The 21,615-nt window shown below is 36.6% G+C and overlaps 1 protein-coding gene across 2 annotated transcripts in view; it reads left to right on the top strand.

Moving 5' to 3' along the window:
• The window catches only part of LOC133634203 (microtubule-associated serine/threonine-protein kinase 1-like), a 382,209-nt gene that overhangs the window by 171,354 nt on the left and 189,240 nt on the right, over positions 1–21,615 (top strand). The window lies entirely within an intron of this gene.

The raw sequence follows: 21,615 nt of genomic DNA, 5'->3' as shown, positions 1-21,615 counted from the left end.
TGTAATCATCCTGTCTATAATTTTTTTTTGTGTGTGACGGAACAGTGCTCAAAAAACAAATAATCATATACGTATGTTTTATTTGTGTTTAAATATATTTTGGAGACTATGTATAAAATAAAACGAAGCAATAACATCACGTAATTTTTTAAACAAAAAAACAAAACAAAAAATAGATGTTTTTGATAGAGACAACAAAGAGGAGGAACATGACATAGCTCAAGTTAATGGTATATTTTATTCATAATTGATTGATTGAAACTTTTATTAGTTGATTGCACAGTACAGTACATATTCCGTACAATTGACCACTAAATGGTAACACCCCAATAAGTTTTTCAACTTGTTTAAGTCCACGTTAATCAATTCATGGTACAAATATATACTATCAGCATAATACAGTCATCACACAAGTTAACCATCAGAGTATATACATTGAATTATTTACATTATTTACAATAATGTAAATGATGAGTGATGAGTGTTTATGATGTAGTTCTATTTTATTATGGATGCAATTATATGTGCATCCTGAAATTGATACTACATTTGCCATAATAGAATAAATACTATAACATAAAATAAACAACACTTTTCACATTTTTTTGTAATCATCCTGTCTATAATTTTTTTTGTGAAGAGTGCCCAAAAAAAACAAAGAATCTTAGAATGTGCATGAAATAATACCTTTTGAAATATGCATATTAACCTGCTTGGGGGCAGTGGGTCGAAATGGATCTTAAGTAGATTTGTTTTATTTGTATTTGAATATATTTTGGAAACTATGAATAGAATAAAACGGAGCAATAAAATCCTGTAACTTAAAAAAGAAATACAAAAAAAATATATGTTTTTGATAGAGACAACAAAGAGGAGGAACAACTTAAGTTAATGGTATATTTTATTCACATAAACTGCATTTGATGAAATTATGAGTGTTTATGATTTTGTTTTATTCCATTACGGATGTAATTAGGGGCCGAGTTTTATTATTATACCGCCGCCTCTTTGAGCTGTAATTTGACCCCCTTAACATGCTTCAAAACTCACCAAATTGGACTCACACATCAGGACTGGCGAACAATTGCGATCTAATCAAAAAAACCAAACCCCAAAACTCAAAATTGCGCTCTAGCGCCCCCTAGGAAGAAAACACAGACAAAACTGCTTCTAACTCCCAGTAGGAATGTCGTAGAGACATGAAACAAAAACCTCTATGTAGGTCTCACTTAGACCTAGATTTCATTTCACTGACAACCCCCAGCAAAAATCAACAGGAAGTTTGCAATTCCCCCTTCAAAACAAAAGTTGAGTAAAAACAGTCACCTTTTTTCAAACATTATCTCCTCCGAGCGTGTTTGTGGTGTCGGCTTCAAATTAGCACAGGAGAGAGATTGAACCCTTCTGATTAAAAGTTGATGAAAGAGTTTTAATTACTGCTCCCGTTTGGATTTTATGAGCCCTCAAAGTCGGTCCCGTCCATCGCTGCTTGCAGCTTTAATTATATATGTATCCTGAAATGTAAACTGAATTGACTATAATAGAATAAATACTATAACATAAAATAAACGATACTTTTAAACTGTTCTCGTAATTAGACAATCATTTCGGTAAATTAGATGGAATTTTTACCTATCCATCTATCCACCTTTCCATCTAATATATCAAAAATGTTGTCTGATTATAAGAACATTTGAAAAGTATATGAATGAGAAGACCTTTTTGAGCTAAATAAAATAAACTAATATTGTTATATAAGGTAATCATGCATTATGCTGTTGATTAAGAATTACATTATTACAATATTGCTTCTTTACGCTCCTTTTTGGACGCACACCATGTTATTTTTAAAAAAAAAATTTCTTTAATTTGTATAGAGATGGAGAGTATTTTTGGCTGTTGCAATCAAAATAAAGGATACACATATGTAAAACTCAGCAATTATATTCCAATTAATTTAATATTCCATTTGCTTGTTGCATGTTATCAACTCCATATGTTTAGTTTTGACAATTTTTATGATTTTTTTTTTCTCCTGTCTATAATTTTTTATTTGTCAAAAGAGTGCCCAAAAAAATCAAATAATCATGTACATATGTGGCAGAATGTGCATGAAATAATATCTTTTGAAATATTCACACTAACCTGCTTGGGGGCATGGGTGGAAATGGATGTTAAAGGCCTACTGAAAGCCACTACTAGCGACCACGCAGTCTGATAGTTTATATATCAATGATGAAATCTTAACATTGCAACACATGCCAATACGGCCGGGTTAACTTATAAAGTGACATTTTAAAATTCCCGGCTGAAACATCGCGGTATGATGACGTATACGCGTGACGAAGTCCGAGTAACGGAAGTTATGGTACCCCGTAGAATCCTATACAAAAAGCTCTGTTTTCATTTCATAATTCCACAGTATTCTGGACATCTTTTGCAATTTGTTTAATGAACAATGAAGGCTGCAAAGAAGACAGTTGTAGGTGGGATCGGTGTGTTAGCAGCGGACTACAGCAACACAACCAGGAGGACTTTGTTGGAGCGCTAGCCGCGCTAGCCGCGCTAGCCGCGCTAGCCGCGCTAGCCGCGCTAGCCGCGCTAGCCGCCGACCTCACCTTGACTTCCTACGTCTCCGGGCCGCCAAACGCATCGGGTGAAGTCCTTCGTCCTTCTGCCGATCGCTGGAACGCAGGTGAGCACGGGTGTTGATGAGCAAATGAGGGCTGGCTGGCGTAGGTGGAGAGCTAATGTTTTTAGCATAGCTCTGTGCAGTCCGGTTGCTAAGTTAGCTTCAATGGCGTCGTTAGCACAGCATTGTTAACCTTCGCCAGGCTGGAAAGCATTAACCGTGTATTTACATGTCCACGGTTTAATAGTATTGTTGATTTTCTATCTATACTTCCAGTCAGGGGTTTATTTATTTTGTTTCTATATGCAGTTAAAGCAAGATGCTATCACGTTAGCTCGTAGCTAAAGCATTTCGCCGATGTATTGTCGTGGAGATAAAAGGCACTGAATGTCCATTTCGCGTTCTCGACTCTCATTTTCAAGAGGATATAGTATCCCAGGTGGTTTAAAATACAAATCTGTGATCCACAATAGAAAAAGGAGAAAGTGGAATCCAATGAGCCAGCTTGTACCTAAGTTACGGTCAGAGCGAAAAAAGATACGTCCATCGCTGCCTCTCAAGTCCTTCACTGTAACGTTCCTCATCTACGAATCTTTCATCCTCGCTCAAATTAATGGGGTAATTTTCTCTACTAAATCCTTTCAGCAAAAATATGGCAATATTGCGAAATGATCAAGTATGACACATAGAATGGATCTGCTATTCCCGTTTAAATAAAAAAAAATCATTTCAGTAGGTCTTTAAGTAGATTTTATCAGACATGCATTTATTCAGGTGTAGAGTAGAGGGCAGTGTGAGAGGAAAGCCATTACGGGGCTGAAAATTGGCCAGCTCTCCGGACTCTTAAAACCCTCCCCTTCTCGCACTTTATATCCCTCTCATTTGCTGAATGGCTCTCTTTGTCTTTTTTTTTTTTTTGCAGTGCCCAGCCGATTAAATTGAGGAATTAGTAGTAAATTTTAGCCGACTGTGCACACAAACGCACTGAACAGCTTAGGCTGCAGGGGCGCTGATTGTGTTATTATTATTATTATTATTATTATTACAGTTCGCACGTCAGCGGCGTGTTTGGAAATGACTTACTGCAAATGTGAAAGTCGTATTCAAAGAGCAATGGGCAAAGAGGAATGGTTGAAACTGGCCAAAGATAGGTGTGGCCAACTTGTGACACCTTAGTCAAAAATACTTGAGGCAGCAATTGCTGCCGGAGGTCCATCAGCAAAGTATTGAGCAAAGGCTGGCAATACTTTTGTATTTTTGTACTTTTTATTTGTAATAAATTTGCAGAAAAAAAAATAAAAAAAATGTTTAAACATTATGGGGTATTCAAAGGTCAAATCAAGGTCACAACCTGACATTGAATAAACGTCGTCAAAAAGCTTGTTGTTTCAACGTTGCATTTATATTGTAGAATTTTGGTTGAGATATAACCAAAATTCAACTATCAAGTCAACGTCAGAAGCCACCATTGTGATTAATTATGGAGTATATTGTGAATAAATTGAGAGCAGGAAGTGAGCAAAAGTTGTAGCAACTGTTATGTAAAAGAAAAGGGGTTGGATTAAATAAGCTCTGCTTCTTCCTACTCCTTTTCGAACATGTTGAAAGGAGGAACTGGAAATTGTGATGTATCATGTTGTATGCTTGCATGTTCGAAATAAACTCAAACTCAAACTCAAACTCAAACATTGAATAAACGTCGTCAAAAAGCATGTTGTTTCAACGTTGTATTTGTGTTGTGGAATATTGGTTGAGATATGACCAAATTTCCAACCGTCAAATCAACTTCAGAAGCAAACATTGAATAAACGTTGTAAAAAAGCATGTTGTTTCAACGTTGTACGTGTGTTGTAGAATATTGGTTGAGATATGATCAAAATTCAACAGTCATATAAACGCCATAACCTGACATTGAATAAACGTTGTAAAAAAGCATGTTGTTTTAACGTTGTACGTGTGTTGTAGAATATTGGTTGAGATATGACCAAAATTCAACAGTCAAATAAACGTCATAACCTGACATTGAATAAACGTTGTTAAAAAGCATGTTGTTTCAACGTTAGGTTTGAGTTGCCCAACGTCAAAACCTGACATTGAATAAACGTTGTTAAAAAGCATGTTGTTTCAACGTTGTATTTGTGTTGTAGAATATTGGTTGAGATATGACCAAAATTCAACAGTCATATAAACGTCATAACCTGACATTGAATAAACGTTGTAAAAAATCATGTTGTTTTAACGTTGTACGTGTGTTGTAGAATATTGGTTGAGATATGACCAAAATTCAACAGTCAAATAAACGTCATAACTTGACATTGAATAAACGTTGTTAAAAAGCATGTTGTTTCAACGTTAGGTTTGAGTTGCCCAAAGTCAAAACCTGACATTGAATAAACGTTGTTAAAAAGCATGTTGTTTCAACGTTGTATTTGTGTTGTAGAATATTAGTTGAGATATGACCAAAATTCAACCGTCAAATCAACGTCAGAAGCCAACATTGAATAAACAATGTCAAAAAGCATGTTGTTTCAACGTTACGTTTGAGTTGCCCAACGTCACAACCTGACATTGAATAAACGTCGTTAAAAAGCATGTTGTTTCAACGTTATGTTTGTGTTGTAGAATATTAGTTGAGCTTTGACCAAAATTCAACGGTCAAACAACTTCAGAAGCCAACATTGAATAAACGATGTCAAAAAGCATGTTGTTTCAACGTTGTATTTGTGTTGTAGAATTTTAGTTCAGATATGACCAAAATTCAACCGTCAAATCAACGTCAGAAGCCAACATTGAATAAACAATGTCAAAAAGCATGTTGTTTCAACGTTATGTTTGAGTTGCCCAACGTCACAACCTGACATTGATTAAACGTTGTCAAAAAGCATGTTGTTTCAACGTTGTATTTGTGTTGTAGAAAATTGGTTGGGAAATGACCAAAATTCAATGGTCAAATCAACGTCACAACCTGACATTGAATAAACGTTGTTAAAAAGCATGTTGTTTCAACGTTATGTTTGTTTTGTAGAATATTAGTTGAGATAAGACCAAAATTTAACCATCAAATCAACATTAGAACCCAACATTGAATGAACGTTGTCAAAAAGCATGTTGTTTCAACGATGTATTTGTGTTGAAGAATATTGGTTGGGAAATGACCAAAATTCAATGGTCAAATCAACGTCACCACCTGACATTGAATAAACGTCATCAAAAAGCATGTTGTTTCAACGTTATGTTTGTGTTGTAGAATATTAGTTGGGAAATGACCAAAATTCAATGGTCAAATCAACGTCACCACCTGACATTGAATAAACGTCGTCAAAAAACATGTTGTTTCAACGTTGTATTTGTGCTGTAGAATGTTGGTTTAGATATGACCAAAATTCAACAGTCAAATGAACGTCACAACTTGACATTGAATAAACGTAGTCAAAAAGCATGTTGTTTCAACGTTGTATGTGTGTTGCTCAACGTCAGAACCCAACATTGATTATTGTCATCAAAAAGCATGTTGTTTCAAGGTTGTATTTGTGTTGTAAAAAATTAGTTGAGATATGACCAAAATTCAATGGTCAAATGAACGTCAGAACCCAACATTGAATAAACGTCGTCAAAAAGCATGTTGTTTCAATGTTGTATTTGTGTTGTAGAATATTGGTTGAGATTTGACCAATATTCAACAGTCAAATGAACGTCAGAACCTGATATTGAATAAACGTTGTCAAAAAGCATGTTGTTTCAACGTTGTATTTGTGTTGTAGGATATTGGTTGGGAAATGACCAAAATTCAATTGTCAAATCAACGTCACAATCTGACATTGAATAAACGTCATCAAAAAGCATGTTGTTTCAACATTGTATTCATGTTGTAGGATATTAGTTGAGATATAACCAAAATTCAATTATCAAATCAACGTCAGAAGCCAACATTGAATAAACAATGTCAAAAAGCATGTTGTTTCAACGTTGTGTTTGTGTTGTAGAATATTGGTCGAGATATGACCAAAATTCAACCGTCAAATCAACATCAGAAGCCAACATTGAATAAACGATGTCAAAAAGCATGTTGTTTCAACGTTAGGTTTGTGTTGTAGAATATTGGTTGAGATATGACCACAATTCAACCGTCAAATCAACATCAGAAGCCAACATTGAATGAACAATGTCAAAAAGCATGTTCTTTCAACGTTACGTTTGAGTTGCCCAATGTCACAACCTGACATTGAATAAACGTTGTCAAAAATCATGTTGTTTCAACATTGTATTTGTCTAATAAAAAAATTGATCGGGAAATGACTAAAGTCAATGGTCAAATCAACGTCACAATTTGACATTGAATAAACGTTGTCAAAAAGCATGTTGTTTCAACATTGTATTTGTGTTGTAGAATATTGGTTGAGATATGACCAAAATTCAACCGTCAAATCAACGTCAAAACCCAATATTGAATGAACGATGTCAAAAAGCATGTTGTTTCAACGTTGTATTTGTGTTGTAGAAAATTGTTTGGGAAATGACCAAAATACAATGGTCAAATCAATGTCACAACCTGACATTGAATAAACGTTGTCAAAAAGCATGTTGTTTCAACGTTATGTTTGAGTTTCCCAACGTCACAACCTGACATTGAATAAACGCCGTCATAAAGCATGTTGTTTCAACGTTATGTTTGTGTTGTAGAATATTAGTTGAGATATGACCAAAATTCAATGGTCAAATCAACATCAGAAGCCAACATTGAATAAACGTTGTAAAAAAGCATGTTGTTTCAACGTTGTACGTGTGTTGTAGAATATTGGTTGAGATATGACTAAAATTCAACAGTCAAATAAACGTCATAACCTGACATTGAATAAACGTTGTCAAAAAGCATGTTGTTTCAACGTTGTATTTGTGTTGTAGAATATTGGTTGAGATATGACCAAAATTTAATGTCAAATCAACGTCACAACTTGACATTGAATAAACGTTGTCAAAAAGCATGTTGTTTCAACATTATGTTTGAATTGCCGGACGTCACAAGCTGACATTGAATAAACGTCATCAAAAAGCATGTTGTTTCAACGTTGTATTTGTGTTGGAGAAAATTGGTTGGGAAATGACCAAAATTCAATGGTCAAATCAACGTCATAACCTGACATTGAATAAACGTCTTCAAAAAGAATGTTGTTTCAACGTTATGTTTGTTTTGTAGAATATTAGTTGAGATAAGACCAAAATTTAACCATCAAATCAACATTAGAACCCAACATTGAATGAACGTTGTCAAAAAGCATGTTGTTTCAACGATGTATCTGTGTTGAAGAATATTGGTTGGGAAATGACCAAAATTCAATGGTCAAATCAACGTCACATCCTGACATTAAATAAACGTTGTCAAAAAGCATGTTGTTTCACCGTTATATTTGCATTGCCCAGCGTCACAACCTGACATTGAATAAACGTCATCAAAAAGCATGTTGTTTCAACGTTGTATTTGTGTTGTAGAATATTGGTTGAGATATGACCAAAATTCCAACCGTCAAATCAACTTCAGAAGCAAACATTGAATAAACGTTGTAAAAAAGCATGTTGTTTTAACGTTGTATTTGTGTTGTAGAATATTGGTTGAGATATGACCAAAATTCAACAGTCAAATAAACGTCATAACCTGACATTGAATAAACGTTGTTAAAAAGCATGTTGTTTCAACGTTACGTTTGAGTTGCCCAATGTCACAACCTGACATTGAATAAACGTTGTCAAAAAGCATGTTGTTTCAACGTTGTATTTGTCTAATAAAAAAATTGATCAGGAAATGACCAAAGTCAATGGTCAAATCAACGTCACAATTTGACATTGAATAAACGTTGTCAAAAAGCATGTTGTTTCAACATTGTATTTGTGTTGTAGAATATTGGTTGAGATATGACCAAAATTCAACCGTCAAATCAACGTCAAAACCCAATATTGAATGAACGATGTCAAAAAGCATGTTGTTTCAACGTTGTATTTGTGTTGTAGAATATTGGTTGAGATATGACCAAAATTCAACAGTCAAATGAACGTCAGAACCTGATATTGAATAAACGTTGTCAAAAAGCATGTTGTTTCAACGTTGTATTTTTCTAATAAAAAAATTGATCGGGAAATGACCAAAGTCAATGGTCAAATCAACGTCACAATTTGACATTGAATAAACGTCGTCAAAAAGCATGTTGTTTCAATGTTGTATTTGTGTTGTAGAATATTGGTGGAGATATCACCAAAGTTCAACCGTCAAATCAACGTCAAAACCCAATATTGAATGAACGATGTCAAAAAGCATGTTGTTTCAACGTTGTATTTGTGTTGTAGAATATTGGTTGGGAAATGACCAAAATTCAATGTCAAATCAACGTCACAACTTGACATTGAATAAACGTTGTCAAAAAGCATGTTGTTTCAACGTTATGTTTGAGTTTCCCAACGTCACAACCTGACATTGAATAAACGCCGTCATAAAGCATGTTGTTTCAACGTTGTATTTGTGTTGTAGAATATTGGTGGAGATATCACCAAAGTTCAACCGTCAAATCAACGTCAAAACCCAATATTGAATGAACGATGTCAAAAAGCATGTTGTTTCAACGTTGTATTTGTGTTGTAGAATATTGGTTGGGAAATGACCAAAATTCAATGTCAAATCAACGTCACAACTTGACATTGAATAAACGTTGTCAAAAAGCATGTTGTTTCAACGTTATGTTTGAGTTTCCCAACGTCACAACCTGACATTGAATAAACGCCGTCATAAAGCATGTTGTTTCAACGTTGTGTTTGTGTTGTAGAATATTGGTTGAGATATGACCAAAATTCAACCGTCAAATCAACATCAGAAGCCAACATTGAATGAACAATGTCAAAAAGCATGTTCTTTCAACGTTATGTTTGAGTTGCCCAATGTCACAACCTGACATTGAATAAACGTTGTCAAAAAGCATGTTGTTTCAACATTGTATTTGTCTAATAAAAAAATTGATCGGGAAATGACCGAAGTCAATGGTCAAATCAACGTCACAATTTGACATTGAATAAACGTTGTCAAAAAGCGTGTTGTTTCAACGTTGTATTTGTGTTGTAGAATATTGGTTGAGATATGACCAAAATTCAAAAGTCAAAAGAACGTCACAACCTGACATTGAATAAACATCGTCAAAAAGCATGTTGTTTCCACGTTGTATTTGTCTAATAAAAAAATTGATCGGGAAATGACCGAAGTCAATGGTCAAATCAACGTCACAATTTGACATTGAATAAACGTTGTCAAAAAGCGTGTTGTTTCAACGTTGTATTTGTGTTGTAGAATATTGGTTGAGATTTCACCAAAATTCAAAAGTCAAAAGAACGTCACAACCTGACATTGAATAAACATCGTCAAAAAGCATGTTGTTTCCACGTTGTATTTGTGTTGTAGAATATTGGTTGGTAAATGACCAAATTTCAATGGTCAAATCAACATCAGAACCCAACATTGAATAAACGTTTTAATGTTATGTTTGAGTTGCCCAAAGTCAGAACCTGACATTGAATAAACGTTGTTAAAATGCATGTTGTTTCCACGTTGTATTTGTGTTGTAGAATTTTAGTTGAGATATGACCAATTTTGGGATCACACTCCTCAGCCTTGCCGGTAAGGTCTATTCAGGTGTACTAGAGAGGAGGCTACGCCGGATAGTCGAACCTCGGATTCAGGAGGAACAGTGTGGTTTTCGTCCTGGTCGTGGAACTGTGGACCAGCTCTATACTCTGGGCAGGGTCCTTGAGGGTGCATGGGAGTTTGCCCAACCAGTCTACATGTGTTTTGTGGACTTGGAGAAGGCATTTGACCGTGTCCATCGGGAAGTCCTGTGGGGAGTGCTCAGAGAGTATGGGGTATCGGACTGTCTGATTGTGGCGGTCCGCTCCCTGTATGATCAGTGTCAGAGCTTGGTCCGCATTGCCAGCAGTAAGTGGGACACGTTTCCAGTGAGGGTTGGACTCCGCCAAGGCTGCCCTTTGTCACCCATTCTGTTCAGAACTTTTATGGACAGAATTTCTAGGCGCAGTCAGGGCGTTGAGGGGATCTGGTTTGGTGGCTGCAGGATTAGGTCTCTGCTTTTTGCAGATGATTTGGTCCTGATGGCTTCATCTGGCCAGGATCTTCAGCTCTCACTGGATCGGTTCGCAGCCGAGTGTGAAGCGACTGGGATGAGAATCAGCACCTCCAAGTCCGAGTCCATGGTTCTCGCCCGGAAAAGGGTGGAGTGCCATCTCCGGGTTGGGGAGGAGATCTTGCCCCAAGTGGAGGAGTTCAAGTACCTCGGAGTCTTGTTCACGAGTGAGGGAAGAGTGGATCGTGAGATCGACAGGCGGATCGGTGTGGCGTCTTCAGTAATGCGGACGCTGTATCGATCCGTTGTGGTGAAGAAGGAGCTGAGCCGGAAGGCAAAGCTCTCAATTTACCGGTCGATCTACGTTCCCATCCTCACCTATGGTCATGAGCTTTGGGTTATGACCGAAAGGACAAGATCACGGGTACAAGCGGCCCAAATGAGTTTCGTCCGCCGGGTGGCGGGTCTCTCCCTTAGAGATAGGGTGAGAAGCTCTGTCATCCGGGAGGAGCTCAAACTAAAGCCGCTGCTCCTCCACATGAGCCAGAAGAGGTGGTTCGGGCATCAGGTCAGGATGCCACCCGAACGCCTCCCTAGGGAGGTGTTTAGGCATACTTGCCAACCTTGAGACCTCCAATATCGGGAGGTGGGGGGGGGGAGTGGGGGGCTTGGTTGGGGGTGGGGGGTGGGGGGGTGTGGTTGGGGGCGGGGGGCGTGGTTGGGGGCGTGGTTATTTACAGCTAGAATTCACCAACTCGAGTATTTCATATATATTTCATATATATATATATATATATATATATATATATATATATATATATATATATATATATATATATATATATATATATATATATATATATATATATATATATATATATATATATATATATATATATATGTATGAAATACTTGACTTTCAGTGAATTCTAGCTATATATATTTTTTATTTTTTTATTTTTTTTTATTTACATAGAAAAAAAAAAAAAAATCTTGAATTTCAGTGTTCCGGTGGCTATCCATTAGATGGCAGTATTGTCCTGTTTAACTTCTCCGTTCATGATGAGTATATCATTTCGGCAAGCTGTTTATATTGTGGGAAAGCGGACGTGAGAACAGGCTGTCCCCACTCAGTCTCAGGTCCGCATTGAGCTGGAGGGGGCGTGGCCTCCAGCTCCGGCTGAATACCGGGAGTTTGTCGGGAGAAAATCTCTGCCGGGAGGTTGTCGGGAGAGGCGCTGAATACCGGGATTCTCCCGCTAAAAACGGGAGGGTTGGCAAGTATGTGTTTAGGGCACGTCCGACCGGTAAGAGGCCACGGGGAAGACCCAGGACACGTTGGGAAGACTATGTCTTCCGGCTGGCCTGGGAACGCCTTGGGATCCCCCGGGAGGAGCTGGACGAAGTGGCTGGGGAGAGGGAAGTCTGGGCTTCCCCGCTTAGGCTGCTGCCCCCGCGACCCGACCTCGGATAAGCGGATGACGATGGATGGACGGATGACCAATTTCAGCCGTCAAATCAACGTCACAACCTGACATTGAATAAACGTTGTTAAAAAGCATGTTGTTTCCACGTTGTATTTGTGTTGTAGAATTTTTGAGGGGAAAACAGTGGAATGAGGCTGTAACATAAGAAAATGTGGAAAAAGTGATGCGAATACTTACACAAAAAATAATAAAGGAAATGTCTTGCATAGTACATTCTTTTATAAATAAATTGATTTAATAGGTGACAACAACCATTTTTCAACATTGCTTTTTCTTGTAAGGAAGCAAAATGCTCAACGTATGGCAAACACTTTACAAAACTATTTGGGAATTATACAAAAATGGAGGAAAGAAAAGGCGTGACATCATTAACACGAACAATAACTGCATGGTCAGTACAAAATGATAAAATATGCGTCATATAGCAAAGGTGTAATATTCACATTGCCCAAGAGGAAGTATAGTAGCCCTATAGGAGCGAGCGGCCATGTAGGACCCATGCAGAACAATCCTACATGTGATTCCAAGTAATCCTTAAGTCCCACCCAAAGCTGGCCAATTATCTCAAGGGATTTGATTGAGACTTTGTACTATAGCTCATTACCACAACTCAGCAAATTGTTACAAAGCAAGGAGAAAAATAAGCAAGACGGTTCGTTGGAAGTGGACTTCTCGAACTCTGGGAATGGCACAAGGTGAGAGTGAGAGTTGAGGTAAAAAAGTGTCCGAGACGGAGCGAAAAAAGCATGTCGTGTCTTTTTGAAGAGCTCTCTTTCCCTCTGGTATTCCTATGTTGTTCCCGTACGTTATTGCAGGTCAGCCGAGCAGTGAGAGGACGAAGACACACACCGTGAGGAGTTAGACAAATAAGGCCTCCCGAAGCTGTGTAAGTGTGTTATAAAGTCAGTCACAATAAAGTTACACTCTAGCATACTACTTATAGAAAAGAACACAAAACAATCCGAAAAGACTCCTTTAGTTTGGTTAATAAATGGGATGATGTCAGTGTGAACCTACACAACATCTATAGGTCGTATTCAGTCATGTGACTTGTCAACGGGCCGTCAAAACCAACCTGGAGTTTCCTTCGGTTTCACCCAGCAGGCACAAGACGTTGGTACAACGTTGGTTATACGTACACGTCCTTGGAAACTGACTTCGAAACAACGTTGCGAGATAGTTGTATTTGTAAACGTAGACAACATCGGTGTCTAACGTTGGATTCGCGTTGGGAAATGACCGGATTTCAACAGTCAAATCAGCACACAATCTGACGTTGAATGAACGTTGTCGAAAAGCATGTTGTTTCAACGTAATGCTTGAGTTGCCCGACGTCAGAACCTGACATTGAATAAACATCGTCAAAAAGCATGTTGTTTCCACGTTGTATCTACGTTGCAGAATATTGGTTGAGATAGGACCGAAAATCAACCGTGAAATCAACGCCAGAACCGGACATTGAATAAACGTTGTCAAAAAGCATGTTGTTTCAACGTTAAGTTTGAGTTGCCGGACGTCAGAACCGGACATTGAATAAACATCGTCAAAAAGCATGTTGTTTCCACGTTGTATCTACGTTGCAGAATATTGGTTGAGATAGGACCGAAAATCAACCGTGAAATCAACACCAGAACCGGACATTGAATAAACGTCGTCAAAAAGCATGTTGTTTCTACGTTGTATCTATGTTGCAGAATATTGGTTGAGATAGGACCGAAAATCAACCGTGAAATCAACGCCAGAACCCGACATTGAATAAACGTTGTAGAAAAGCATGTTGTTTCAACGTAATGCTTGAGTTGCCCGACGTCAGAACCTGACATTGAATGAATGTTGTCAAAAAGCATGTTGTTTCAACGTTGTATCTACGTTGCAGAATATTGGTTGAGATAGGACCGAAATTCAACCGTGAAATCAACATCAGAACCCAATATTGATTACATAATGTCAAAAAGCATGTTGTTTCAACGTTGTATCTATGTTGCAGAATATTGGTTGAGATAGGACCGAAAATCAACCGTGAAATCAACGTCAGAACCCAATATTGATTACATAATGTCAAAAAGCATGTTGTTTCCACGTTGTATCTACGTTGCAGAATATTGGTTGAGATAGGACCGAAAATCAACCGTGAAATCAACGCCAGAACCCAACATTGAATAAACGTTGTAGAAAAGCATGTTGTTTCAACGTAATGCTTGAGTTGCCCGACGTCAGAACCTGACATTGAATGAACGTTGTCAAAAAGCATGTTGTTTCAACGTTGTATCTATGTTGCAGAATATTGGTTGAGATAGGACCGAAATTCAACCGTGAAATCAACGTCAGAACCCAATATTGATTACATAATGTCAAAAAGCATGTTGTTTCAACGTTGTATCTATGTTGCAGAATATTGGTTGAGATATGACCGAAAATCAACCGTGAAATCAACGCCAGAACCCAACATTGAATAAACATTGTAGAAAAGCATGTTGTTTCAACGTTGTATCTACGTTGCAGAATATTGGTTGAGATATGACCGAAATTCAACCGTGAAATCAACGCCAGAACCGGACATTGAATAAACGTCGTCAAAAAGCATGTTGTTTCAACGTTGTATCTATGTTGCAGAATATTGGTTGAGATATGACCGAAAATCAACCGTGAAATCAACGCCAGAACCCAACATTGAATAAACGTTGTAGAAAAGCATGTTGTTTCAACGTAATGCTTGAGTTGCCCGACGTCAGAACCTGACATTGAATGAACGTTGTCAAAAAGCATGTTGTTTCAACGTTGTATCTACGTTGCAGAATATTGGTTGAGATAGGACCGAAAATCAACCGTGAAATCAACGCCAGAACCGGACATTGAATAAACGTTGTAGAAAAGCATGTTGTTTCAACGTAATGCTTGAGTTGCCCGACGTCAGAACCTGACATTGAATGAACGTTGTCAAAAAGCATGTTGTTTCAACGTTGTATCTATGTTGCAGAATATTGGTTGAGATAGGACCGAAATTCAACCGTGAAATCAACGTCAGAACCCAATAGTGATTACATAATGTCAAAAAGCATGTTGTTTCAACGTTGTATCTATGTTGCAGAATATTGGTTGAGATAGGACCGAAAATCAATCGTGAAATCAACGTCAGAACCCAATATTGATTACATAATGTCAAAAAGCATGTTGTTTCTACGTTGTATCTGTGTTGCAGAATATTGGTTGAGATAGGACCGAAAATCAACCGTGAAATCAACGTCAGAACCCAATATTGATTACATAATGTCAAAAAGCATGTTGTTTCTACGTTGACCGTGAAATCAACGCCAGAACCGGACATTGAATAAACGTTGTCAAAAAGCATGTTGTTTCAACGTTGTATCTACGTTGCAGAATATTGGTTGAGATAGGACCGAAAATCAACCGTGAAATCAACGCCAGAACCCAACATTGAATAAACGTTGTAGAAAAGCATGTTGTTTCAACGTAATGCTTGAGTTGCCCGACGTCAGAACCTGACATTGAATAAACGTCGTCAAAAAGCATGTTGTTTCCACGTTGTATCTACGTTGCAGAATATTGGTTGAGATAGGACCGAAAATCAACCGTGAAATCAACGTCAGAACCCAATATTGATTACATAATGTCAAAAAGCATGTTGTTTCTACGTTGTATTTGTGTTGTAGAATATTGGTTGGCAAATTACCAAAATTCAACGGTCAAAACAACGTCAGAACCCGACATTGATTAAATGTCAAAAAGCATGTTGTTTCAACGTTGTATTTGTGTTGTTGAATATTGGTTGGGAAATGACCAAAATTCAATGGTCAAATCAACGTCAGCACGCGACATTGATTAAACATCGTCAAAAAGCATGTTGTTTGTACGTTGTATTCGTGTTGTAGAATATTGGTTGAGATACGACCAAAATTCAATGATCAAATAAACATCAGAACCCAACATTGATTAAATGTCAAAAAGCATGTTGTTTCAACGTTGTATTTGTGTTGTAGAATATTGGTTGGCAAATTACCAAAATTCAACGGTCAAAACAACGTCAGAACCCGACATTGATTAAATGTCAAAAAGCATGTTGTTTCAACGTTGTATTTGTGTTGTTGAATATTGGTTGGGAAATGACCAAAATTCAATGGTCAAATCAACGTCAGAACGCAACATTGATTAAACATCGTCAAAAAGCATGTTGTTTCCACGTTGTATTTGTGTTGTAGAATATTGGTTGAGATACGACCAAAATTCAATGGTCAAATAAACATCAGAACCCAACATTGATTAAATGTCAAAAAGCATGTTGCTTCAACGTTGTATTTGTGTTGTAGAATATTGGTTGAGATATGACCATACTTGCCAACCCTCCCGTTTTTAGCGGGAGACTCCCGGTATTCAGCGCCTCTCCCGATAACCTCCCGGCAGAAATGTTCTCCCGACAAACTCCCGGTATAGGCGAGGGCGGACCTACGTCACTTCCGCCTACCAATCCCCTAGCAACCGGTCGCCATATTGAATTGGTTGAAAACAAACCAGCTCACAGCGAACACAGCATTGACAGAAAAAGCATTTAACGAGGTTTCACGGCATTTGTTGGGAAATTACCAAAATTCAACGGTCAAAACAACGTTAGAACGCAACATTGATTAGATGTCAAAAAGCATGTTGTTTCAACGTTATGTTTGTGTTGTAGAATATTGGTTGGGAAATGACCAAAATTAAACGGTCAAATCAACGTCAGAACGCGACATTGATTAAATGTCGCCAAAAAGAATGTTGTTTCAACGTTGTATTTGTGTTGTAGAATATTGGTTGAGATATGACCCGAATTCAAAGGTCAAATCAATGTCACAACCTGACATTGATAAAAGCATCAAAAAGCATGTTGTTTCAACGTTTGTATGTGTGTTATAGAATATCGGTTGAGATACGACCAAAATTCAATGGTCAAATAAACGCCAGAACCCAACATTGATTAAATGTCAAAAAGCATGTTGTTTCAACGTTGTATTTGTGTTGTAGAATATTAGTTGAGATATGACCAAAATTCAATGGTCAAATCAACTTCACAACCTGACATTGATAAATGCATCAAAAATAATGTTTTTTTTAAACGTTGTATGTGTGTTGTTGGATATTAGTTAGGAAATTACCAAAATTCAATGGTCAAATAAAGGTCAGAACCCAACATTGATTAAACGTCGTCAAAAAAGCATGTTGTTTTTAACGTTGTATTTGTGTTGTAGAATATTGGTTGGGAAATGACCAAAATTAAACGGTCAAATCAACGTCACAACCTGACATTAATAAAAGCATCAAAAAGAATGTTGTTTTAACGTTAGGTTTGAGTTGCTCAGCGTCGGGACCTAATTCAACAAGTTCAGTATGTGTGTTGTAGAATATTGGCTGAGATACGACCAAAATTCAATGGTCAAATAAATGTCAAAACCTGACATTGATTAAATGTCAAAAAGCATGTTGCTTCAACGTTGTATTTGTGTTATAGAATATTGGTTGGGAAATGACCAAACTTCAATGGTCAAATCAATGTCACAACCTGACATTGATAAATGCATCAAAAATAATGTTTTTTTTAAATGTTGTATGTGTGTTGTTGGATATTAGTTAGGAAATTACCAAAATTCAATTGTCAAATAAAGGTCAGAACCCAACATTGATTAAACGTCGTCAAAAAGCATGTTGTTTTTAACGTTGTATTTGTGTTGTAGAATATTGGTTGGGAAATGACCAAAATTCAATGGTCAAATCAACGTCAGAACGCAACATTGAATAAACGTCGTCAAAAAGCATGTTGTTTCAACGTTGTATTTGTGTTGTAGAATACTTGTTGGGAAATGACCAAAATTCAATGGTCAAATCAACGTCAGAACCTGACATTAATAAATGCATCAAAAAGCATGTTGTTTTAACGTTTTTATGTGTGTTGTAGAATATTGGTTGAGATACGACCAAAATTCAATGGTCAAATAAACGCCAGAACCCAACATTGATTAAATGTCAAAAAGCATGTTGTTTCAACGTTGTATTTGTGTTGTAGAATATTGGTTGGGAAATGACCAAAATTCAATCGTCAAATCAACGTCACAACCTGACATTGATTAAATGTCGTCAAAAAGCATGTTGTTTCAACGTTGTATTTGTGTTGTAGAATATTAGTTGGGAAATGACCAAAATCAACCGGTCAAATCAACGTCACAACCTGACATTAATAAATGCATCAAAAAGAATGTTGTTTTAACGTTTGTATGTGTGTTATAGAATATCGGTTGAGATACGACCAAAATTCAATGGTCAAATAAACGCCAGAACCCAACATTGATTAAATGTCAAAAAGCATGTTGCTTCAACGTTGTATTTGTGTTGTAGAATATTAGTTGGGAAATGACCAAAATCAAACGGTCAAATCAATGTCACAACCTGACATTAATAAATGCATCAAAAAGAATGTTGTTTTAACGTTTGTCTGTGTGTTATAGAATATTGGTTGAGATACGACCAAAATTCAATGGTCAAATCAATGTCACAACCTGACATTGAATAAACGTCGTCAAAAAGCATGTTGTTTCAACGTTGTATTTTTGTTGTAGAATATTGGTTGAGATACGACCAAAATTCAATGGTCAAATAAAGGTCAGAACCCGACATTGATAAATGCATCAAAAATAATGGTTTTTTTTAATGTTGTATGTGTGTTGTTGGATATTAGTTAGGAAATTACCAAAATTCAATGGTCAAATAAAGGTCAGAACCCAACATTGATTAAACGTCGTCAAAAAGCATGTTGTTTTTAACGTTGTATTTGTGTTGTAGAATATTGGTTGGGAAATGACCAAAATTAAACGGTCAAATCAACGTCACAACCTGACATTAATAAAAGCATCAAAAAGAATGTTGTTTTAACGTTTGGTTTGAGTTGCTCAATTCAACAAGTTCAGTATGTGTGTTGTAGAATATTGGCTGAGATACGACCAAAATTCAATGGTCAAATAAACGTCAGAACCCAACATTGATTAAATGTCAAAAAGCATGTTGCTTCAACGTTGTATTTGTGTTGTAGAATACTGGTTGGGAAATGACCAAACTTCAATGGTCAAATCAATGTCACAACCTGACATTGATAAATGCATCAAAAATAATGTTGTTTTTAAACGTTGTATGTGTGTTGTTGGATATTAGTTAGGAAATTACCAAAATTCAATGGTCAAATAAAGGTCAGAACCCAACATTGATTAAACGTCGTCAAAAAGCATGTTGTTTCAACGTTGTATTTGTGTTGTAGTATATTGGTTGGGAAATGACCAAAATTCAATGGTCAAATCAACGTCAGAACGCAACATTGAATAAACGTCGTCAAAAAGAATGTTGTTTCAACGTTGTATTTGTGTTGTAGAATATTGGTTGAGATATGACCAAAATTTAATGGTCAAATCAACGTCAGAACGCGACATTGATGAAACGTCGTCCAGAAGCATGTTGTTTCAGTGATGTATTTGTGTTGTAGAATATTGGTTGGGAAATTACCAAAATTCAACGGTCAAAACAATGTTAGAACGCAACATTGATTAAATGTCAAAAAGCATGTTGCTTCTACGTTATGTTTGTGTTGTAGAATATTAGTTGGGAAATTACCAAAATCAAACGGTCAAATCAACGTCACAACCTGACATTGAATAAACGTCGTCAAAAAGCATGTTGTTTCCACGTTGTATTTGTGTTGTAGAAAATTGGTTGAGATACGACCAAAATTCAATGGTCAAATCAACGTCACAACCTGACATTGATAAATGCATCAAAAATAATGGGTTTTTTAAACGTTGTATGTGTGTTGTTGGTTATTAGTTAGGAAATTACCAAAATTCAATGGTCAAATAAAGGTCAGAACCCAACATTGATTAAACGTCGTCAAAAAAGCATGTTGTTTTTAACGTTGTATTTGTGTTGTAGAATATTGGTTGGGAAATGACCAAAACTAAACGGTCAAATCAACGTCACAACCTGACATTAATAAAAGCATCAAAAAGAATGTTGTTTTAACGTTAGGTTTGAGTTGCTCAACGTCGGGACCTAATTCAACAAGTTCAGTATGTGTGTTGTAGAATATTGGTTGAGATACGACCAAAATTCAATGGTCAAATAAACGTCAGAACCCAACATTGATTAAATGTCAAAAAGCATGTTGCTTCAACGTTGTATTTGTGTTGTAGAATATTGGTTGGGAAATGACCAAATTCAATGGTCAAATCAACGTCAGAACGCGACATTGATGAAACGTCGTCCAGAAGCATGTTCAGTGATGTATTTGTGTTGTAGAATATTGGTTGGGAAATGACCAAAATTCAACGGTCAAAACAACGTTAGAACGCAACATTGATTAAATGGCAAAAAGCATGTTGTTTCAACGTTGTATTTGTTTTGTAGAATATTAGTTGGGAAATGACCAAAATTCAATGGTCAAATCAACGTCAGAACGCAACATTGAATAAACGTCGTCAAAAAGAATGTTGTTTCAACGTTGTATTTGTGTTGTAGAATATTGGTTGGGAAATGACCAAAATTTAATGGTCAAATCAACGTCAGAACGCAACATTGATTAAACGTCGTCCAGAAGCATGTTGTTTCAGTGATGTATTTGTGTTGTAGAATATTGGTTGGGAAATTACCAAAATTCAACGGTCAAAACAACGTTAGAACGCAACATTGATTAAATGTCAAAAAGCATGTTGTTTCAACGTTGTATTTGTGTTGTAGAATATTGGTTGAAAAAATGACCAAAATTCAACGGTCAAAACAACATCAGAACCTGACATTGATTAAATGTCAAAAAGCATGTTGTTTCAACGTTGTATTTGTGTTGTAGAATATTAGTTGGGAAATAACCAAAATTAAACGGTCAAAACAACATTAGAACGCAACATTGATAAAACGTCGTCAAAAAGCATGTTGTTTCAACGTTGTATTTGTGTTGTAGAATATTGGTTGAGATACGACCAAAATTCAATGGTCAAATAAACGTCAGAACCCAACATTGATTAAATGTCAAAAAGCATGTTGTTCCAACGTTGTATTTGTGTTGTAGAATATTAGTTGGGAAATAACCAAACTTCAACGGTCAAATCAACGTCACAACCTGACATTGATTAAATGTCAAAAAGCATGTTGTTTCAACGTTGTATTTGTGTTGTAGAATATTAGTTGGGAAATAACCAAAATTAAACGGTCAAATCAACGTCACAACCTGACATTGATTAAACGTCGTCAAAAAGCATGTTGTTTCAACGTTGTATTTGTGTTGTAGAATATTAGTTGGGAAATAACCAAAATTAAACGGTCAAAACAACATTAGAACGCAACATTGATAAAACGTTGTCAA

Source organism: Entelurus aequoreus, linkage group LG18 (genome assembly GCF_033978785.1).
Source record: "Entelurus aequoreus isolate RoL-2023_Sb linkage group LG18, RoL_Eaeq_v1.1, whole genome shotgun sequence".
Classification (NCBI taxonomy): domain Eukaryota; kingdom Metazoa; phylum Chordata; class Actinopteri; order Syngnathiformes; family Syngnathidae; genus Entelurus; species Entelurus aequoreus.
The sequence above is the reverse complement of the archived record's forward strand: the minus strand, read 5'-3'. Positions and strand labels throughout refer to the sequence as shown.